A 23,466-nucleotide genomic window follows, 5' to 3' on the forward strand; every position below is an offset into this window, starting at 1 on the left:
TGGTCCAAAAACAAACAATTTTTTAAAAAAGAGTACTCATATATTCATAGGAAGCAATTGATATAGAAACAGATCATTTGTCAAAGGCATACACTGTTAGTTTTCTATGGCTTTACACTTGTCTAATAAGACTGTGTTTCCTCTTCTGACAAATAAGGGTTGCGGCATTTGGCTTAGATATGTCAGAGAGATCTATAAAAATAAAGAGAAAAGAGACATGAAAATATTTGACACCACAGCATTTTATTGTTATTTTTAATAGCCATCAATATGATGCTTAGCAGAAAAGAAGGTGTTTTTGAGTCCTGCAGATGTGAGATCTGTCTATTCCATTTTCTTTTTTTTCTTTTTAGTATTATTTTCCTCCCCACAAGAAGCAATTCTATATTTTCTTTTTATTATCCATAACTACTTCTAAATATGTTATTTTTTAAAAAATAATTATTGAATCACCATGAGATACAGTTACAAAGCTGTTCATGGTCAGGTTTCAGTCATACAATATTCCAACACCCGTCCCTCAACCAGTGTACATTTCTCACCACCAATGTCCCGTTTTCTTCCTGTCGCCCCCCCTTCCCCAGCCTGTCTCCATGGCAAACACTTTTTCTCTCTCTGTCTCTCAGTCTCTGTCTCTCTCTTCTGTTTGCAATACAGAAACTGAGAGATTATCATGTTTCTTCCTATACCTATTTCCAGCACGCAGTTCTCCAGAGTGATTATTTCCAACCATAATTTTCATAGTGGTCCCTTCTCTATCACAACTGCCTTTTCCCGAAGCACTTGAGGCAGGCTTCCAGCCATGGGCCAATCCTCCTGGCCTCTTCGGACTTTCTACTGTCTTTGGGTATTAGTCTCACATTATGGTGTTTTTTTTTTCTTCTTAATATTCCACAAGGACTGGAGCGATAGCACAGCAGGTAGGGCATTTGTCTTGCACATGGCTGACCTGGGTTCGATTCCTCTGTCCCTCTCAGAGAGACAGGCAAGATATCGAGAGTATCCCACCCACACGGCAGAGCCTGGCAAGCTAACCATGACAATTTGATATGCCCCCCCAAAAAAAAACAAAACAGTAATGGGGCTGGAGCAATAGCACAGTGGGTAGGGCATTTGCCTTGCATGTGATCGACCCGGGTTCGATTCCCAGAATCCCATATGGTCCCCTGAGCACCGCCAGGAGTAATCCCTGAGTGCAGAGCCAGGAATAACCCCTGTGAATCACTGGGTGTGACCCAAAAAGAAAAAAAAACAGTAACAGGTCTCACAATGGAGACGTTACTGGTGCCCACTCGAGCAAATTGATGAACAACAAGATGACAGTGCTACAGTGCAGACAATATTCCACAAATGAGTAGTTTGCTCCATTTTTCACTGTGGGCTTCTTTTTTCAGATGCGACTGAGGGGAATGCCTGCGTTGATTGTGTGAGTGACTGAGAATGAAATATTTGTTATTGTGTCCATCCTGGTACAAGGCATCGGGTTGGCCCCAATATACACAAGCTGTCATCATTCCTTGGGGCACCATCGAATTTGAGGCAGTTAGGGCGGAAGTCTGGTGTGGTCTCACAGTGATGGAGTGACAGATCCCATGCACTGGAACCCTGGGACAGCCACCAAGTCCTGCTTGGGCAGAAGCAGGAGAGCTGGGAGTTCCATGTCACCCAGTGATCGGGCACCTAGCAGTGTCCTTAACACCTTTGGCCAATGGCCTCTCAGGTCCCTTTTTGGGGAAGAGGGAGTCATACCCAGAAATGCTCAGGGATTACTCCTGGGTCTACACTCAGGAATTTCTCCTGGCAGTGCTTGGGGGACCAGATGGGATGCCGGGGATTGAACCCGGGTAGGCCATGTGCAAGGCAAATGCCCTACCTGCTGTACTATTGCTCCATCCCCCAGGTCCCTTCCCTTTTAGGCTTCTTTTGAAATCCCAGCTCTGAGTAGACAGGGTCCAGTCTGTCTCTTTTCTTAATTATCACCAAACCTTTTCACAGTAGGAAATTGGTCAAAATTTATTAGGAAGACCAAGGTTGAACTCCTGACTTGCATGAGTACCTACATGGGGTCCAGTCTGAATCTGAGGTCCCAGAGGTTAGGACTACAAAGCTCAGTGTCAGCGATTGCTGGCACCTAAGAGGCAGGTGGTATGAGGTCAAATCTCTGCAGGGTGTCACATATTGGGATGCCACATCCTCCTGACCAGCCTGCTCACAGTCAATCAGTCTGGAAGATCATTGGTCTTGATATTCAGAACCGAAGGAAGTGTGGGAAATGATAACTTTAGGTGATAGGAAGGCAAGTGCAGACCAGCACTGACACTTTGAGAAACAGGTCCAGGGGATCATTTGTTTATTCAATAAATAAATTTTTATCCTTCCTTCCTCCCTCCCTCCCTCCCTCCCTCCCTCCCTCCCTCCCTCCCTCCCTTCCTTCCTTCCTTCCTTCCTTCCTTCCTTCCTTCCTTCCTTCCTTCCTTCCTTCCTTCCTTCCTTCCTTCCTTCCTTCCTTCCTTCCTTCCTTCCTTCCCTCCTTCCTTCCCTCCTTTCCTCCTTCCTGCCTTTTTTTTCACTCTCTTTCTTTCATCACACCCAGCTGTGCAGGACTTACTCCTGGCTTTATCCTCAGAGTACACTGCTGGCAGGGTTGAGGGAACCCTATATGAAAATGAGGAATCACACCTGGGTCAGCTTCAACCGCCCTACTTGCTGTCCTATCTCTCTGGCACATCAACAGTCACTTCTTGAAGACCTGCTATGACCAGGTATTATTGTAGTCACTGTGAACAAACATGAAGCTTCCATTTCAGTAGAGCAAAACAAAATCATAAACAAAGTGACCCCTAGCAAAGCAGTACGAGGGGATGGGGAATTGGTAAGGGGTGCGCTCTCAGTAGTCTGTGGGGAGTGCCCCTGAGGGGAGGACATTTTCACAAGCGCACAAAGAAAGGGATCTTAACAGTATCTCCAGGAAGAGTATTCTAGTGGTCTGAATGTCCAGAAAGGAGGAGCCTGGCCAGCCAACAGCGAGAGAGCAAGAAGAGAGGAGCAGGCTCCTGGGATGCATTTGAAGTTCAGGCCAGAGGCTGGTTTTATTCTCAACGCGACAGGATTCAGAACAGAGGGACGGCTCCCTTTATCAAAGGATCAGTCCAGCTGTCCTGTGGGGCAGAAACACCGAGACAAGGGTGGATGCAGTGGTAGCCGTGAAGCAGCTCCTGCTGCACAAGCTCTGGAGAGTGGTGGTTGCTGCTACCTGTGTGAGGGTGAGAGGCAGAAGAAACCACAGATTCAGAAGTGAGTTAAGAGGGATCCATTAAGATTTGTCAGAAATGGCTTTTGACGAAAGAAAGAAAGAAAGAAAGAAAGAAAGAAAGAAAGAAAGAAAGAAAGAAAGAAAGAAAGAAAGAAAGAAAGAAGGAAGGAAGGAAGGAAGGAAGGAAGGAAGGAAGGAAGGAAGGAAGGAAGGAAGGAAGGAAGGAAGGAAGGAAGGAAGGAAGAAAAGAAAAGAAAATCAATGGTGACTCTCAATTTTTTTTTAATTTACTCACTCTACTCACTTGGATGTGGGTATTTTTTTTTTCTGAATTGTACATGCAGAGGAGGAGCAGTGTTTTAAATTTTTTACTTTATGAGGCATAAAGGAACTGGTTTAGGGTATTGTCAATATCACCTACTACTTCCAAGCAAATTTTTATTTTATTTTATTTTGATTGAATCACTGTGAGCTACAGTTACAAAACTGTTGTAACTGTAGCATTTGTTTGAGTTTCAGTCATACAATGATTGAACACCCATCCCTTCACCAGTGTGCATTTTCCACCACCAATGTCCCCAGTATCCCTTCCCCAGCCCCCCTCCCCATCCCGCCCCTACCCCTATTGCAGACAATTTCCTTCTTACTCTTTCTCTATTTTGCTTCCAAGCAAATTACCCTAAGACATAGTGACTTCAAGCTACAATTGAGGTTGTAGAGATAGCACAGGGGTACTCCTCCATGTTCCTCTCAGCTCAATAGATTCCTCTGCTGGGTCGTGTGGCATGCCTTCCTTAGCTGTCTTCATGATGGCTGTTTGTTCCTTATCCTGTAATTGTGTCCAGATGACCCTCTTTTCCATCTAATCTTCAATTTTCTGGCATACTTCCTGAATCCATGAAATACCTAAGAATTAAATTTCTTTGGTATTCTTATTGATGATCATCTTAAAGCAAGATGGGTGCATTTTGGAACTTTAGGCTGCCTCTTTTTATGGAAGTACTTCAGACAAGTTCATTGGGGCACTGGCAATAAACTCAGGCCACTGGCAATGTTTATAAGTTCATGTTCTTATCAAGAAAAGCCAAATTACATTACAGCATAACACACTGAAGTTTTTGCAATCAGCCTGTAGGGAAAAGTAGTAGAGAATGAAATGGCCCAGATCATCATCCTATGAAAGTTTCAGAGGGCTAGCCAACAGTACATAGTCCGTGGATATGTTGTGAAATCTTATATTTATATTTACAAATTAGCAATGGGAAGTAGCAAAATGAAAATGCGAACTATAGCACTGTCATCCCTGTCACCTCGTTGTTCATTGATTTGCTCAAGCGGGCACCAGTAACATCTCCATTGTAAGACTTGTTGTTACTGTTTTTGGCATGTCGAATACACCATGGGTAGCTTGCCAGGCTCTGCCATGAGGGCAGGATACTCCTGGTAGCTTGCCAGGCTCTCTTAGAGGGACCGAGGAATTGAATCCGGGTCGGCCATACTCAAGGCAAACACCCTACCCGCTGTGCTATCACTCCAGTCCTACAATCAAAATATGAACATTTGTCAAAAATAAAGGGTTTTTGGTAGGTTATTGTTGAACAGTATTTTTTTTGTTTCTTTTTTGGGTCACACCCAGCGATGCACAAGGGTTACTCCTGGCTCATGCACTCAGGTATTAACTCCTGGCAGTGCTCAGGGGACCATATGGGATGCTGGGAATCGAACCCGGGTCGGCCACATGCAAGGCAAATGCCCTACTCACTGTGCTATTGCTCCAGCCCCGAACAGTATATATATATTTTTACCTGTATGTGTATGTAGTGTTCAGTTGTTGTTGTTTTTAAGTCAGGGCCTGACTCATGCAAGCCAAGTGCTCTACTACCAAGCTATTTCCCCAGTCCTAAACAATATTTTCAAGTTACACTTATTTTTTTGGAATGTGTTAATTAGCTTCGATGTATACTGAACCCATTTTCTCAAAGAAAGTTTTATTTTAAAAAAGATAAACCATGAGAATACATTTGAGAATCAATTTGAAACAATTAAGCTTCAAATGATGTTCCCAGTGAGATGAACTACATCACTGCATAATTTTCTAGTAAACAAACGTTGGCTGCCTAGTCAGAGCAAATAAAATCATCTAGCACTCTGTTCATAATTTGCCTTTTAATAATGTTGGTAACTTGGTCATATAGCTTAGTTTGTGTTTAATATGCAAGTTTAATTTGGTTTTAGATTTGCATAAGAGCTCTGCACATAGGTATACTTTATTCTTAAAGTGATTAAAAGTATTCCAGTAAACACTGACAAACAAAATTTTTTTCTTTAAAATACTGCTTTGTTATGCATGTTTTAAAGCATTAAATTGTGAGTATATTCCTATAAATATATGAAATTGTCTCACCATATTCTGGAAGTAAGATCTATTTTTTTTCTTCCCAGAAATTTTCTTAGGCTTATAAAAGTTTGGGTAAATTTGTCTTATGTTATTGTTATTTTCTTTACCTTATTTTTGTTTGCTTGTCTGTGTAGAACATATTGGAAATTTAAACGCAAATTCTAGGTATGGTTTATGTTTTGTTTTTTGAGGAATTTGCTCCTTTTGTTCCTATCACAGCAATCTCTCAGTGTAAAACAGTCAAAGGCAGAGATGAAATTCCCACTCGAGTCTGTCACAAATACTCAGTTCTTCCTCTGAGTCTCATGCTTACTTTCCCCATGCTTGACTCAGGGGTTAAGAGAAGAGTAACAGCCCCTTATGACCCTATTTTATTAAATCGTGTCCAGGAAAGTTGCTCAGTCAAATAACTACTATGCAAGTTGATAGTGGATTTAGTGACCAGTTTTGAAACCACATGTTTATACCCATTCATCTCAAAATTCTGTGAGTTGAGTCATATAGTATAATGTTGCCATTTTTATTAATTTTTAATGAAAAATGTACATTTCTCCTATATTTTTATGTCTCTGAAAATGTGATCTTTTTTAATTTTGATTAATTTTTAAATTGAGTCACTGTGATATACACAGTTACAGAGTTGTTCATAATTGAGTTTCAATAATACAACGTTCCAACACTCATCCTTTCACCACCAGTGTACATTTCCCCTTCTATCCCTTTCCCTACAGTCGGCCATCTATGCATCTATGATCTATGGCAGACACTCTTCTTCTCTCTCTCTCTCTTTCTCCCCCTTTTAGACACCGTGGTTTGCAATACAGATACTGAAAGGTGCATATCACGTTACCTCCATTCATCACTCTCAGTTCTTGCCCAGAGAGATCATTTCCGAGTATTATTGTCATAATGATCCTTTTTCTGTCCTACTGTCCTAACTGCACTACCCTCACCCCTTTATGACAAGCTTTCTACCAAAGACCAGTCCCCCTGGCCCTGTTTCTATTGTCTCTGGGTATTGTTCTCATACTATGTTTCTTATATCCTGCCAATGAATGCGATCATTCTGTCTGTCCCTCTCCCATTTCAGTCAGCATGATACTCTCCATGTGAATCCATGGATAAGAAAATTTCATAACTTCATTTTTTCTCCTACATCTGTGTAGTATTCCATTGTGTCTATGTACCATATTGATTTATCCACTCATTTGTTCTGGACATTGGGTTGTTTCCAGATTCTGGCTCTTGTGAATAGTGCCGCGTGAACATAGGAGTGCAGATGGCTTTTCTGTATGATGGGATGTATCTTAATTCCATCACATCCTGGCTTAACATGGTGGCCTTGTTTCATTTTAAGTGATATACAAAACAATTTTGTCTCTTATAATTGATGGAGTTGTTGTCAACAAAATAAAATAATTCCTTTCCTTTTAGGCTGCCGGCTGCTATTTGTTGAGTGAAGGAACTTGGAAGCATTTTACTACAAGTCAGTCACCATAGAAGCTTTTCAACAGCAAGCAGTCACTAGCAATTTTGGACCATCCCGATGCTCTTCAGCTAAGGGGTATGATCTGTTTTTCAGTTGCATGTTTTTCCTCTGATGTTCTTTGGTCAGTAGAATGTGGGAGAACAAACACTGTGTACCTTCCACCTGCTCCAATGAGATGGAGTAATGGATGATAAAAGATGAGTAGTGGATGCTAAAAGGGCACATGGAAGGAGGGAGAAAGGCATCTGAAGAGAAAGAGCTCCCCCCGTCATCAGCAGTACTAGTGCCTTATCCATCTGACCAGACAGACTTTGGTCTCCCGGCTTTATTGATGAGCTCTGACAACCTGGAAAGGAGAAGTGAACCTTTATCATCGAATTCCTGACTCAAAGAACCAGGCCCAATAACATGGCTTTTGTTTGAAGTCACTGAAGTTTGAAGTAGGTGGTTTGTTATGTGGTCGTATAATTAAGATGGCACTTCAAACTTAGCCTTGAGATCCTACAAATGATTTCCCCCAGTTTCCTCGATTCAGAACAGCTTCTCCCTTCTTGTAAAGAGATATCCTCCCATGGTGTGTGCCTTTAAAAAAATAATGCCCACGTTTCTCCCAGATCAGATTTCCTGGCACTAACAAAACCACAAAGTTCTATGAGAAGTCACAGTTCCAAAGTAAATCCCCAGGGATTATCATTTCTTCCTGTCACTTTCTTTCTCCTAATTGTTTCTACTCAAAGAAATGGAGCCTCATTTAGAGAGTCTAGAGCTTCCAAAAGTCCTTTCCTGCAGGACTTAATGTAAAACTGCCCTGACCAAATCGCCTCTAAAATTATCCAGTGCTTCTAAGTAAAACGGATTCCCAGCCCATGACAATTCTGAAAGAGAATAAACTGGAATATATAACTGCTGTTTAGGCCCCTAAGTTGGTGATGATGTGATAATGAGCTGGGTCTGACAAACAGAACTGCTAGGGCACAAGACACACCCTCCAAAGCAACCGTCAAAGTGGAACAGTGCGGACCTATCTCCCGAGAATTGCTATTCAGAACAATCCATCCTCCTGAGCAAGCAGGATATCCTCTGTGCACAGCAGTTTCTCAAGAGGAAGTATGAAAATGAGGAGCGTTGCAACAGGGAGGGCAAGGATGCTGGGAGATTAATATCCGCTGAAGAGCACTAGGGAAACTTAAGCTACATTCTTGCAGTAACAGCCTTGGAGTGAAATCATGTTGGCAGCCAAGTGTGGAGAGAGTTAACATTAACAGAATAAGATCAAGAGGCTGTAAAGCCAGGCAAGTGATGGATCCATTATCCTGGATTTTCTAAGCTTGTTAGTATTTCAAAAAAAGTTCCTGTATTATTCCATGAAATATGAGTGTATGTGTGTGTGTGTGTGTGCGTGTGTGCTCTAAAATAAACCACATTTTCTCCTAGGGTTCAGAGTTTTACAAGGAGGCAGGATGAACGCCAACCTTTCCCTGGCACTGCAAAAGCACAGTGCCATTTTCTCATTGTTGCAAAAGCACACATGACACTCAGTGGCCACCACCCTCTACCAAGACCTCTCGTGCTTTCCTTTGCACCCCATCAGTAGACCGCACTTGCCTTCTGGGTTAGGCCATGCATATCAAATCCCCCTTTGAAGCTCTTGGACCATTACTGGTTTTACTTCATCACTCTAGAGGAAACAGCTCATTCTCTCTTGCAGTAAAGAAAGTACTTAGGGGAATTCATTCACATCCCAGACCCAAAGTTGCTGGTTCCCTCAGGCATGACCCTTCTCTCTTGACAGGAATAGCTGAGTGAAGCTTTGGGGGAGGAGTGAGTGATAGCCTCATGACCTCTCCTCAGTCCCCAACTTTCCCCCTCTCAGCACCTGAGTGTTCTCACTTCTCCTTGTGAGAGTACTGAAAGACTGCTGGTCAGCCTGCTTCTGCAGATGCAAATGGGCCTGGGAAAAGGAGGTGAGTGATGCGGAGGCCACCTCACCTGAGCAATAAACAAAGACTGGTAACAAAGCAGAACTCTGGAAACATGCGTTGAAGGCTTGATGGATGAAGGACACACAGTGATCTTGGTGGGACCCCGAGAGAGTCCCCAGAGTGTGGATAGTGAGACTAAGAAGGGAGTTTGAGGTGGGGAAATCAGAGAGCCAAGTGACATTGGCCAAGTCAACGTCAAATGCAAATGGAAGTGCATTTAATAAGGAGAGGGGGCCTCCAGGTGGCCAAGAAAGCAAAGCTTTGTGAAAGGGGACCTTCAAGGTAAGTATTGGCTAGCATGGGTCTTTACTATCAGGGAAGGGCCCAGGGAATGTTTCTATGTTTCTCCTTCATTCTATTCCCGATCTTTCTGGCTTCTATGATCTGGTCTCTTCCAACTCAGTCACCCTTGTCAACCGTTTTATGTAGCACATGATATTGTACAAATCACTGGCTTAGAAAACTACTTGTAGGCTACTTTCAAAGTGGGGCTGTCTATTACTACAGGTGAGATTTGTGAGGGTCAGTCTTTTCTGACTATCCCCAAAGCTTTGTTATGGTAAAGTCTCTTTGGTCAGTATGGAGGGACTGACACATTACTCATCAGAACTGGGCTTGAAACAAGTGGCCAGTGACCCATTTCCTGTGTCTTTCTTGCAGTGTCAGTGACCATCATGACTCATATAACAGCATCTTGAAAGACCAAGGGAAAAAACAGATGGCCAAGCAAAATTCACAAAATGTTGCCCATGATTCGTAGATGCACATTTTCATAGAAGTGCATAGTTGAAGAGAACTGAAGTCTTCAGAGTTCAAAACACAAAAATATGGTGGCAGATAATTATATTTGTTTCTAATTTAGTCTTTAAATTTTTTCTCATTGTGAACGAACTGAAAGACGGCAATTTCTAACTCAGAATTGGCTGCCTAACTGTGGTGGAGGGAAACTTTATATATATACATGACACGGTCAAAGGTTATCAATGTTTCATATTGTAGATTAAGACATTTTGAAATTCCTTGTAACAGTATAGGAAGCAAATTATGTTCAATTAGGATGCTGCAAAATAACCAGACCACTAGCCAGTTTGATTAGAGAAACTTGGGGACTGGGTTATTTTAGGAGTTCCACAAAGTCTCGATGTTTCCATGTGTAAAGATCCCTCTGTGTGAGGTTGCATTTTTTTTAACATAGTTCAGCCAAACCAACATAGCTAACAAATTGAAAGCAGGAGTGGATATGAAATATAGCAATTTCTTAAAGGTTGAATTTTTTTTTTTTTGCTTTTTGGGTCACTCCTGTTGATGCACAGGGGTTAATCCTGGCTCATGCACTCAGGAAGTACTCTTGGCGGTGCTCGGGGAATATATGGGATGCTGGGAATCAAACCCAGGACTGCCATGTGCAAGGCAAATGCCCTACTCATTGTGCTATTGTTCCAGCCCAAGACTGAATATTTTAGATTTACAAATGTATAATATAGTCATGGTTTTCTCAATATATTTGGGAGGAGGAAAGAAGTTGAGTTTATTTTCATAAAAAACTCTTCTATGTATGCTAACATATAAAGAGTTATTGGGGTTTTTGTTGTTGTTTGTTTTATTGTTTTTTTTCTTTTTGGGTCATACACAGTGATGCACTGCACAGGGGTTACTTCTGGCTCTGCACTCAAGAATTTCCCCTGGCGGTGCTCAGGGGACCATATGGGATGCTGGGAATCAAACCTGGGCTGGCCTCGTGCAAGGCAAACGCCCTACTCGCTGTGCTATCATCACTCCAGCCCCAAGAGTTATTGTTTGAAGTGAATGAACACACATTATAAATATTTCTCCGTTTTAATTTCCATTTGATCAATATACAAAAAAATAGAAATAAACCACATATGCAGAGTTCTTTCTTTCTTTATTTATTTATTTGCTTTTTGGGTCACACCCAGCGATGCTCAGGGGTAACTCCTGGCTTTGCACTCAGGAATTACTCCTGGCAGAGCTTGGGGGACCATATGGGATGCCGGGGATCGAACCCGGGTCGGCCGCGTGCCCTACCCGCTGTGCTATCACTCCGGCCCCTGCAGAGTTCTTTAAAGTCCTCAATTTATGGTAAGAAGGAAGAGGTCCTGATTCAACGATGTTTAGAAATTATTGCACTAATCCTGTCTTACTTCCTTACGTTAATTCTCCAAGCCTATAACCATGTAAACCTTTTTCTGTAGCTAAAGTTTGTTATCACCCCCACCCCAAATTCTCTCCAACACCGTGGCCAAGTACAAAGGTATTATAAAAATATTTAACAACTTGGTAGGGCATGGAAACCCACCCATCAAAATGTTAGCACAATCAGTATGCAGTGACTATGGCTGGAAGCAGATGGGTAACTGCGATGCCTCACAGCTCTCCCAGTCTCCACTGGTCCACTTGTAAACTCCATCTGGATGCACAGTTCCTCTTCCACAGTTCTGCCCACCCAGAAAGCGCAGGCTTCACTCAGCACTTGGTCCCTGGGGCTGCTAAGGTGTGGGAGCTCTGCCTGCATGGGGACCTCAGCCCACTCTGACTGCCCTGGCAAACCCTTCGCCTCACCTGGTGATGACTTTTCAGCCCATTGGGAGGAGCACAAGGCAAGGTTTCCTGCCATACCATAAAGAGAAAAGGTCCCATGAAGCTTGTACCACCCTCCAAACTACCCCCAAGAAATTGGGGCCTCAGGCCCTCTCCTGGGTGCCCTGCCTCAAACATCCTGGGGGGAGGTTTGTTGGGGGAATAAAGGGAATGTCTCTGGAATCTGAATTTCAGCCAAACTACTTCTGGCACTCTCCTTCAAACCTTGTTAGCACATTGCCTGCAGAATGAGCTTCTCGCCAGAAATGTGTGGACCATGTTTAAAAGTTCACTCCTGGAGGGATGAGATGCTGAGGGAAGAGGGAAGCAGACCCAGGAGGTTTCCGGAGCTCTCAGGGGCACCCCAGGTGAGTGTCCTTTTCCCCACCTCTGAGCCGCAGTGATAGGTTGGAACCATGAAGGCCCAGGTTCAGGTATTGAAGTCCTAAGCCCCAGGACCTATGGATGTGACTTTATGCACAGCTGGGGGATGGACAGAGGCAAATGAGGTCAACTGACGACACTAAAGATGGTACTATGGTGGGTGGGTGTCATCGAAGAGGAACTGGATTCAGAGACAGGTTCAGAGGGAAGACAGTGGGCAGACACAGGGGAAATGCTTCGTGTGATCTAGACACATGGAAGCGGAAGCCAGAGGCCTGCAGCAGACCCCAAACACACAGCCTCAGAAGGAGCCGACCTTGATTGCAGGCTTCTCACTTCTAAAATTGAGAAAACCGTCCCTGCTGCCTAAGCCAGCCAGTGTGTAACGGTCTCATCACAGCAGCCTTAAAAAACTTGCCTTTGGGTTTCCAAATGCCATGCTTTTTCTCTCCAGGGAAAGGATTTTTCTCTCAGGGGAACAATTCTGAGTAACCCTTTGAGTAAGCAAGGTTCGGAGGCATCATGAGCATTTTCTGTGAGAAAGCCCGAACAATGCCCTCAGCAGCCCACAGCTGAGGAAATTAGCATCTTCTTCCACCTTCCACCTGAAAAGGACTTCATTCTGGGAGGCGTTTGGTCCCTCAGTGCTGGGAAGCAGGGAGTCGGGCTTAGTGTCTATGAAGCCAGGCCTCTGCGGCCTCACCCTGGGAGACTCTTGGCTTTCCCCCAAATGTGACTCAGTTCCATGCATTTTTGTTTTGTTCATCTGTGGTGCCTCTCATCTTTGCAAAGTGAAACTATCTAGGACCTCACTTCATGAGTGTTGCTACAGACCCTGGCAGAACCCAATCCAGACTCATTCTCATCTGCTGTTCTCACGCTTTCTTTTTCTCTCCGCTTTCCCAGGGTCTTCAATCTTGTTACCACTTGCTGGTCAATGAGTCACCTTTAGCCACTCAACAGTGTCCCTTCTGCACCTCTACTCAGCTGCCAAGTTTCATGGATTCCTCACGCTGCCTGGCTGTCTGTGGCTGAGGCTGCTGCCTTTGACTGGGTCACAGTGCCCCACGTGTGAGTGAATGGCATTTTTTGGGTACTGAGGACATTTTCAATACAAATTGTTGAGAAAAAACAAGAGAGAGGTTATGGGATAAGAGAAATAAATGGGTTTCAGGAGAGATGAGGAGAGCGGCCTAATGTAAGACAAGGCAAGGTTAATCAGAAGAGAGGTGATGATATCTAGCCCACAGATTCCAGAGTAATAGGAGTGGAGAAAAATTCATAGGATTGTTAAAATTCCAACAACCACCATCACAGAATGTTGCTGTCAGAGTGTCATAGATCATTGTTGAAGCCTTATGGCTAGCATTTATACTCTGATAGTATACACACCACTACCATATTTAAGTGTCTTTTTGGTTAAATGCAACATTTCATTTATTCATACAGTCAACTAGTATTTACCAAGAATACCTTTCAATATTAAGACTTGGTAGAAAAGAAGACTGAATAAGGCCTTTGGTGGGTTTCTTTCTCACCTTCCTCTCCAGATAATATGTATAGGGTGATTCTTAAAGAAGTTAGTCAACAGGAATGAAAAGAAAAGACAAAACAAAACAAGAACAGGAGACATTTTCAGAATTGTAGGAGTGAGCTCTCTTGTCATTCTTTTTGGAGGCACGTGTATTTTGGGGGCACACCCAGAGCTGCTTAGGGGACTCTGCCCAGCTCCTTGCTCCAAAGAAACATGTGATGCTAGGGATTGAACCCAAGTCAGCCACGAGCAAGGTACGCACCCTTGTACTATCCCTCTGGCCCACCTTTTGCCATTCGATATCTTTGCTTTCATCATTTTCTTTCAAAGTTTATATTTCTGGATTTTATAGTTGCCTTTGAAACAGATTTAGAGGGCCATGCCCAGATCAGTGGTGCAGATCTGTATATTTAGTGCCTGGGCCTGCCTCATGCGTTGTGGCACCAGGGCCAACCCTGGCAGTGCGGGCACATGGGGACCCGCAGTGCTGGATCCCACCCATGAAGCCTGTGTTTGACCATTTGCACCCTCTCTCTGAGTCTTGGGCTTTTTAAAATTCCCGTGATGAAAACAAATTTTGTCATTGGGTATCTTTCTAGTCTCTTCAAGTTGCCATGTGAGTAGTTTTCCATTTTGAATTTTGAACGGCGAAGAGATCCCCAGTGGCCTCCATATTTCTGTGGATTCCCAGAGCTCAGAGACTCCAAACACTCATAAGCTGGTGGTCCACGTCCTTCCCTTCACCTCTCCTCTGAGCATGAGAAAACCCTTCTCGCTGTTGTTTCCCTTCCACAAATGACCTTAATTTTTCAGAGAAGTGAACAACTATAAAATGCCATACAGAACTTTCAAACTGGGTGACCACACTGGCCTCACAGAGTGCTCATCATAAACTTTTGGATAGGGGCCAGAGCAGTAGTAGAGCAGGTAGGCATTTGCCTTGCACTCGGCTGACCCAGGTTCAATCCCCGGCATCCCACGTGGTTCCCCCAAGCACCTTCAGAAGTACTTCCCAAGTGCAGAGCCAGGAGTAACCCCTGAGCATTGCCAGGTGTGACCCAAAAAGCAAGTAATAATAATAATAATAATCACAATCACGATCACTAAATCCTGTTGATCGTCAAATTTCTTGAGCGGTCTCAGTAACCTCTCCATTCATCCTATCCCTGAGATTTTAGAAGCCTCTCTCTACTCGGCCTTCCGAATGATGCTGCATTGGAGGCTCTTTCAGGGTCAGGGGAATGAGATCCAACTTGTTACTAGCTTTGACAGATGGATACATCATGGGAATCTTGCGAGGCTCTCCCATGTGGGCAGAAAACTCTCAGTAGCTTGCTAGTTTCTCCCAGAGGAGAGGTAGGTTATAAGATATTGCGTGGCCGCTTTGCGGCCACGTGCTTCTGAGAGCTTGCTTTTAAGTCTCTGGATGTTGGCTGTTGATGGGATTACACACACCTGGGTTCCTCTGCCGGTACCTTCGTGCATGAGGCCTGTCCGAACTTGTGGAGAGGGGCCTTGAGCATGGTTGTGGCTAGGTTCCAGTGGTCTCCAGCCTCCAGAAGCTCTGCTCGGGGTGGGGAGGGAAGCTGGAGCCCATCCCCTCTGAGGGGCCCTGGGGAAGATAGCCAGTCGTGCGGGCAAGAGACTCTCTGCCCGCACACCTGACTCTAATGATGATAACAACAACAACAACAACAACAATAACAATAATAATAATAATAATAATAATAATAAACTGCTGGATACTTTCTGGATTTAAAGCAATCCAGACCCCAAACAAGGTCTGTGTGGGGCAGGCATGGAGCTGAACATGGTCTATAATTAAGTTCTTTCTTCCTCTCATGCTTGGGTCTGTTCAGTCCTCCACTTGCTGGGGCCTTGGCTGGGGTCCAGGGGAGGAAGTTAGTGAGCAGAAACCAGTGGAACATGGCCAGCTTTTACTCTCACGTCTCTGAAGGGTAAGACTGGCCTGTACTTGCTTTGAAAAGTTTGGAAGAAATACCTCACACATGCTAAATGGTGAAATTCTGTATAGATGTTGAAAGAGATCTTGATTGTCTCCAAGTTCCGGGCAGGTGGGGGCATGAGAGAGAAGCTTTGGGGCAGGTGTGGAGATGTGAATGGGACCCTAGTAAGGGATGGCCCTGGAGACTTTGCTTTTACTCCAGAAAGCCACCTCTTCACCTTCCTGGAGGGGTGTTCAAGTCTCAAGTATAGGGAGACACATAATGTAGAAATCCAACCACCTTTGTTCAATGAACATCACAGTTCTGGTCATGATTGTTGGATGGCAAAAAGATTCCAGACTCTAGATGCTGAGATTTGTAGATCTCATGTGATTTAGTCCTCTTAGGAAATAGGGAGTACTCTTGGCCGTTCTTGAGAAAGGAGAAGACTGAGACAGAAACTGTTTAAGTTTGTTCAGAATCACAGGCTTGGCCCAGACATTTCCTGGTGCTTCCTCAGTGCCACCAGATCTTTCTCAATGTGCTCACTTGCTATTTTTCCCTGTGATCATCTAAGGTTTTTGGTCCCATGCCAAATATATGCAAAAAAAAAAACCCCACAAAAAACAAAAACCCTTCTCTTGTGTCATTCATTACAAATTTGCTAAGCCGTTCCTGGGAATAACGAGATGCGAGGTTCATGCCTACTGAAAATTAAAATGCAGAGATCCAGAATGGTAATAGCCCATCCTCATTCATTCACTCATTCACCTCTCCAGAAAACAGTTCCTAAGATCTCTTGTACCGTTCCAGGTGCTGGAAATAAAATAATAGGCTAGGGATGTGGCTCAGGCAGGTTCATTTCTGGCCACCACATGCCACCCTCCCAGCACTGCCAGGTAAACTCAAGCCTCATCTGGAGTGACATGCCCTGAGTGCCACTGCTTAACCAACCGCTTAACCTAACACCACAAATAAGATGCTGTGTTCAGTGTTGCTAAGGACAATAATGCAAGGATAATAATGCAAGGCTCATAATCACTGAACACTCCCTGTGTGACCAGCATGGTCCTAAGCACTTTGTGGCTTTTAAAGTGGTCGCTCCCTCCTCTCCCACCCACTTCCCTGTTTTACAATCTTCATGTCACAGATGAGGAAACTGGCCCATAGAAACATTTAACAGACTTTGTCTTGATAGTGTCAAGATTCAAATGCAGTTTGACCATCGTGCACCCTTGGTGCAAACACAACAGAAGGGTGTTCCCAATGCCAAGGCAGTGAAGTGAGAGGGACTGAGGTTCGTGCATGGTTGGGCCAGGAACAGCCCGTGAACAAGTGTGCTTGGCTCCTGGGCTCAGGGAGGGATTCACTACATGTCTGTGGCTCCTGGCAAAGCTTGGCTTGGACAGTTGCCAGAGTGTGGTGAGCTGAGTATTTGAGAGGTAGAGATGACATTGTTACCTTTTCTTTTTGTTGTTGTTTTGGTTTGGAGGCCACACCTGGATATACTCAGGGCTTACTCCTGGTCTTACACAGGAATCATTCCTGGTGGTGCTCAGGAGACCATATGGGATGGCAGGATTTGAACCCAGGATTGGCTATGAACACATGAAGCACCCTACCTGTTGTGCTAACACTCTGGCCCCATTGTAACCCTTTCTTGCAGCGCCACTGCAGATACAGACTCTGGGTGACAACTAAACTCTCAGACACATCTGGAAAGTTGATGGGGTTGTGTTGGAAAAAAACACATCCTTGTGTTGGTCCCTCTCCTTGATATCCCAGTGATCACTTTCTTCATTAAGATTCAAATGCTGGGCCAGAACAATAGTACAGTGGGTAGGGCCCTGGCTTTGCCTGTTGTCAACCTGGTTTGATTCTCAGCACCCTATATTGTCCCCTGAGCCCTGCCAGAGTGATCCCTGAGTACACAGCTAGGAGTAAGCTCTGAGCTTACCACCTGCCAAGCTCACAGCTTACCACCTGTGCCAAGCAACACCCCCACCACTACCCTCCAAAAAAAAAATAAACTCCTTCAAGGTTTTGATACAGTATTCCTTCACTCATTCCATGGAAGCTTTTTTGAGCCCTTAATCTGTGCCTAGTTATTGTTCTAGGTCTTTGGTACACACAGTGAACAAAACAGAAAATGTTCAACTATTCTCCCACATAGCTTACCTGTTATAGGGAGACAGACAATAAATGAAGTATTCTTTGATGATTGTAGGATTGGTTTGTCCTTCCTTGCCACATTGGTTTGTCCTTCCTTGCCACAAGGAGTTTAGGTTTAAGTGCTCTGGAGACACTCCTATTCCTTTGTTTATCTGTAAACTATTCTCTGCACCCTCCTTCCCAACCGTTAATCACCTCTTTCTTAATCAGATTCTGTTATCTTGTAAGATCTGATCTTTCTAAGTAGCTGAACTTGTATTGTAAGTTAGTGTCTTTTGCATAGTTTACCTTAAAGCAATGTCCTTTATGTATGGACACAGGAACACAGTTGTACTGTGTATTATGCTTTGTAACTTGGGGGTTGATTGACTCCAATAATATTTACTCCTGGGCATCTGCTTTCTCAACTCAGTTGCCCTTAGTTCCTAGCACCCCAAAAGCAGGGTCCCTATGAGGGACAGAATGGACCTAGGGCAAGCTGTGAGCTACCCTGGCATTGGAATGGGCCAGGCCAAAGCACCACAATACTCAACTATAAGATGAGGGCATGATCATGAACAATGCTGTCATGATCCAAAGGTAACAACAAGACGAGGACCCTGCTGGGGTTAGGAAGATTAACCTGGCCTGAACACTGTGGTCTGGAATGTATAGAGAGATGTCCTCAGGACGAACCAAACTTTATATCTCTTTACTGTACTCATATAGAATGATATTGCTAGAAATATTAGACGTAGATTTACTACAACTATGTAAGTGGATTACTAGCTGAGGAAAGGAGAAAGCGACACACCCTTGTTCGGATCCCACCCTTGAGCAGATCTCTTAGTAATCTCCTTAGATGATATTTTGTCCTTGAGGAGTGGTCTTACCTCTTTGTTGATAAATTAATGTTCTGACCCACCTTTGTATTACCACTCTATGTGATTGCTATATAAACTAAGACTGTAGGAGAAGGAAGGGGAGAAGACACAGAAGTAGGAGGAACACACAGAAGCATGGCAGACACAGAAGCAGAGCACATGGTGAAAGAAGTGAGAGTGAGCAGGGCTTGGGAGAGAGAGCAGCAGCGGGGCAAGAGAAAGAAGCAGAACGGGAATGGAGATTGGAATAAACTGCAACTGATACTGACCAGCCTGGCACTCGTTTCTTCCTTCGCCTGCCCATCTCCATTAGCCTCCCCGGGGTGGGGGAAGTGGCGTGAGACTACTGAATGCAGCCGGCGGAGAGATAGAGCCCCACTGGCCCCCCTACCTTTTGTGAACGCACAATGATGAAGTTTATGAGGGTGGTCAGAGCTATGAAAATAAGGTGGTCAATAAGGCATTGGGAGTGTGGGCATGACATAAGTATTATTCAAAGACCTGAAAGAAGTGGGACTAGCCAGTCCAGGGCGCTAAGGTGAGAGAGGCCCTCGGTGCTTCAGGAGGGCAAAGCTGGAGAGGGACAGAGAGGGGAGAGAGAAGCGGACGGGGGCACTGATTTTGATTTCTCCCTGCAGGAAGCCTGAAGTGTTGAGTTTCTGGAAAGACTGAACACAAGAGCTGTCCTGATAGGCGGAGGGAGGCTGCTGGGGAAGGAACAACAGTTTGGATGTCTCCGTGTCTGTAGCAGGGGTACATGGGAGGGAGAGCACTGATAGCAGTATATTGAGGGGAGACTGAACTTCCTGTGGATCACAGGATGCACAGAGCAGCTGTCTCAGGCAGAACTTCTCTTTCAGATCTCCTGTGAGTGCCAAGACGCTGTTGGTCATTGGTGGAAGGGGATGTAGTCGTGCAGAGAGAGATCTGGATTGGGAGGATCTCAGTGTTCTGAAAGGCCACAAAATGGGAGGAAATCAAGAGAGGAAGAGAGAGAAAGGGTGTGGAGGAATGGGTACCGAGCCTGGCCTTTCCATGGCAAGAGGCTGGGGAGGCCCTTGGGAGAGAGATGGGGCAGTCAAAGCTGCCGAGGGCAAAGAGAATGCAGACCCCCACATGGCTGTGGGGGGATTCCCATCCCATTTGCAGTCTGGTGGAGGGCTTGGGGCTCCAGGAGTCTGAGCGAGTCAGAGAAAAGTCTTCAGGGAGAGAAACAGCTTCTTTCTTCCTGCCATGAGGAAAAGGCTGGCCGGGCTCATGGGCCGGCTGATGGGCCACGAGGAGCAGCGTGAGTCGGTGAGGAGTGGATGCGGCCGTGGGGGCTCAGGCAGCTGCGCTCACTTCTTCATTTTCCTCCCAGATGTGGTTTCTCATCAGCCGGGAGCTTGCTTAACAAAACCATCTGGGTCTCTGAAACTCAGAGTCTGAAGAGACCAGTTTCGAAATGGGAAGCCCTCTTCCATCCCCCTACCCCCTGCCCAGAGGAGAGCCCCGGAAGTGTCTTCTTTCCCGTTTCTTTAATTGGATTGGGGAGGGACAGTACCTGGAGCCCCCAGGAAGCAATTTGAAATGAAAATCTCAGTTCCAGCTTTCCCAGCATTTTCACTTTCTCAGGTCTCCAGGTGTTGACCCTGGCAACCTGATGTCCCTTCTCTGAACTGTCTGCACTCACTCCCACTCCCCATCAGTGCTCCATCACCTCCATCGCCAGGTATGTCTGAGGCAAAGGGAAACAGAAGTGTGAGTTGTAGGGACGCTCTGGCAGATGGTACAGGCCCCCTTGCTGCCTTGACTCCACAGGTCAGGGGCTCCCAAGGGCAGGCCTAGGGCAGGTCATATGGGTCTACACGCCCACACCAGAGTCTGCTCATCCGCCCAGCTGTCCTGCGCCATTTCTTCATGAATAAACAATGTTTGTTTTACCATATGGAAGGATCCAGACATAGTCTGAAGATGACAGGCAGGTCGGGGGATGATAGATGGTTTAGGGGGCGAGAGGGAGAGACAGATCCGGCCGTTGAGTCATGCTGGCCTGGGTTCAAGTCCCAGCCTCAGCTCACATCCTGGCATGTTGCTCACCCTCCCCTAGCCTCTACGTTTGCTCCAAAAGGGCCGCCCTGTGCCCGGAGGTTGTAGAGATGGCAGATGCCAGGCAGAGAAGAGCTGGTGTCCTGTTTACACACAGCACGTGCTCCAGACGGTGAGACAGGCTTCCTCCTTCTGTGACTCCAAGCCAGCAGCTGTGTGACAGCAGCAGGCTGTGTATACTGTCACTTAGCACATTGTTTCCAGATGCTGATGAGCAAAGCCATCCAGCAGGCGTTGAGCAGCACCGTGACATCCAAGGACATGATTTATAGTGATTAGTATTAGGGATCCCTGGGGTTGTGGCTGTTGTTCATTGTATTTGACCCCGACACAGGCAGGCTTTAATCACCACTCACTGCCTGTGGGTCCGGCAGCCAAGCCCATAGCAAGAAGGTGGCATTTGCTGAGAAGGGACCTCACCACCACGCTCCCCCTCAAAAACACTCTGTTTCTGCTGGCTTGCGCATGCGCTGCTTCCCTTTTTAAGCAGATGAAGTAGGGGTTGATTCAAAGGCGATCCCCAAAAATGAGAAGCAACAGGACTCTGCATGCCCCCCCCACGCAGACACACACACAAAGACACACACCCACACTCACATTCACATGTACACATGCATATACACATCATACACACATACAGAGACACTGCAGCTGTTGTGACAGAGAGAGCCCCATGCAAGAGCATATTTAGAAAACATGTCCAGTCTTCCTTTGCTTCTCAGTGATGGCAAATGCAGGACTGGAGAGAAAGCAGAGTGGTAAGTGCATTTACCTTTCATGCAGCCAACTCAGGTTTGACCCGGACACTAGAGGGGCTCCCCGAGCACCACCAGGGGTGACCCCTGAGTGCAGAGGCTCGAGAACACATGGGCGTGACCCCAATGCCAAGGGGGAGGGGAACAGAAGGCTCAATGATGGCGAGTGGGCCTTCTCCACAGCTCATGCCCTGGTTGGGGGCTAACAGGGCATTAGAAAGCACTGTTGAATGCACGATGGATCTTTCTCTGGCCCGAATGCAGCACTCAGAGCAGGCAGTGAGAGGGGGTGTTGTTTCTGTCTATCTTCTCAAGATGAATTCCATGGGTTTATTGCTCAGTGGAGCTCCTGGGGGACAAAAAGTCTTCACATATGTGATCTCTACCCCCTCCAGCAGGTACTGACGGTAGATCATTAACGAGACAGAGAGACTCACTGCCTGGCAGAGGAAAGCCGGGAGAGAAGAGGACCAGGTTTCTCTCGGTTTCAGATTCCTAATTTGGCCTGTTCTGGGGCATTTCTGCTGCCCATCCAACAAATCAGGGAAGCTGCCCGGACTGGTAGCATAGGGCAGAGAGCTGCGGTCTTTGCATAGGGCAATGACTAAGCTCTACTCTGGTCCTTTGAACATGATATTTCCTGGTACGTGAGCTCTTCCCTGCAATGCTCCTCCTTCAAAAACCCAGGAAAGAAGAAAACTACCAGCAGAGCCTGCTGACTCCTGACCCTGGATGGTCTTCCCACTGTCCAGACATGTTAGTGCCCCAGATATCCGTGTGGGTTTGTTTGAGAAGTTTGCATGTGTGGGTTAATGCGTGAAATGGTAGATTCAGAAAAGCAACAAATCTGGGAATGAACACAAATACTAGGAGATCAATTTGGCTGGACTAAACCAGTGTCTGAAGCCACAATAGGAGTAGGACACTCAAAAACGTTGGGGTGGGAGCATGAAACATCAGTGAGTCAATGAAACAAGAACGAGAGTTGATTAAAATTTATGGTAGATGCCCTGACTAATCATGTAAAACAGGTAATTTCCATTAAAAATAAAAGAGCAGGCATGTTCCAGACACAGATAAGATAATATGAGTGGATTAGGTGACATCACTGACACTTTCAGGGTTCCTTTATTTAGCATTGTAGATATTTCACTTTCACATAACTGATAATAATTCACTGCTGGGAATAATTAGCATAGGAATAGTCTTGTACTAGGGATCCAGGTAGCCCTGACTCCTAACTCCGGGCTTTCAAATGGCTTTTCACTCTCACCCCCGGTGACAGCAGTGCAATAAGAACAGAGCAACTTCTGCCAGCATCTCCCGTACCCTGGGTTTTCTTGTGTTGGGGATTTTTGCTGTTGTTGCTATTTTTTTTCATTTGTTGGGGGGCCACACCTGACGGTTCTCAGGGCTTATTCCTGGCTCTGGATCACATTCAGGGATGGTTCCTGGTGTGGCTCGAGAGACTCTGTGGGGTTTCGGGGATAGAACCTGAGTCAGCCACATGCAAGGCAAGTGCCCTCCCCACTGTACTATCTCTTGACCTCTCCTCACTGATGGGTGATTCTAGTCCTAGGTTCCATATCTGTCTTGCACCCCCACAATCAGTCACATGGTTGGCTGGTCTGAGTCAAAATGGGCCTCCAGAGTCGGAATCCTTCAGTCTGGGGCAGACCCCATGGATGTGCTTTGCTGTCATGTTCTCAGAGTCTCCTGAAATTGCCTGGAGGACCCTGTGGGGTCCGCCTGCTGCCCTTCCTTGGGGCATAGGAATATGGCAGCAGTATCGCACTTTCTGCTCTGACAGACAAATTAGCAATAAATGCAGATTTGTTTTATTTTCAGCCATTGATCATAGCCAGGGGTGGCATCAAAACAAAACAAAAATGGAATAGAATGGCCAATGGATCTGTTCAATTAGAATTTGGGGAGAAAGGAATCTGCATTTTAGAAATTGTAGAATTTGGGGAGTGACAGGAATCTGCATGAGCCCCCAAGGTA

The 23,466-nt window shown here is 45.4% G+C and overlaps 1 long non-coding RNA gene across 1 annotated transcript in view; it reads left to right on the top strand.

Annotated features, from left to right (window-relative positions):
• Positions 1-23,466, top strand: part of LOC129400816 (uncharacterized) — a 102,358-nt gene that overhangs the window by 76,976 nt on the left and 1,916 nt on the right. Inside the window, exons 2-3 of the long non-coding RNA XR_008627922.1 lie at positions 7,086-7,215; positions 13,011-13,175. This is a non-coding gene — a long non-coding RNA (uncharacterized LOC129400816). The remainder of the gene's footprint in view (positions 1-7,085; positions 7,216-13,010; positions 13,176-23,466) is intronic.

This window comes from Sorex araneus, chromosome 1 (assembly GCF_027595985.1).
Source record: "Sorex araneus isolate mSorAra2 chromosome 1, mSorAra2.pri, whole genome shotgun sequence".
NCBI classification, from domain to species: Eukaryota; Metazoa; Chordata; class Mammalia; order Eulipotyphla; family Soricidae; genus Sorex; species Sorex araneus.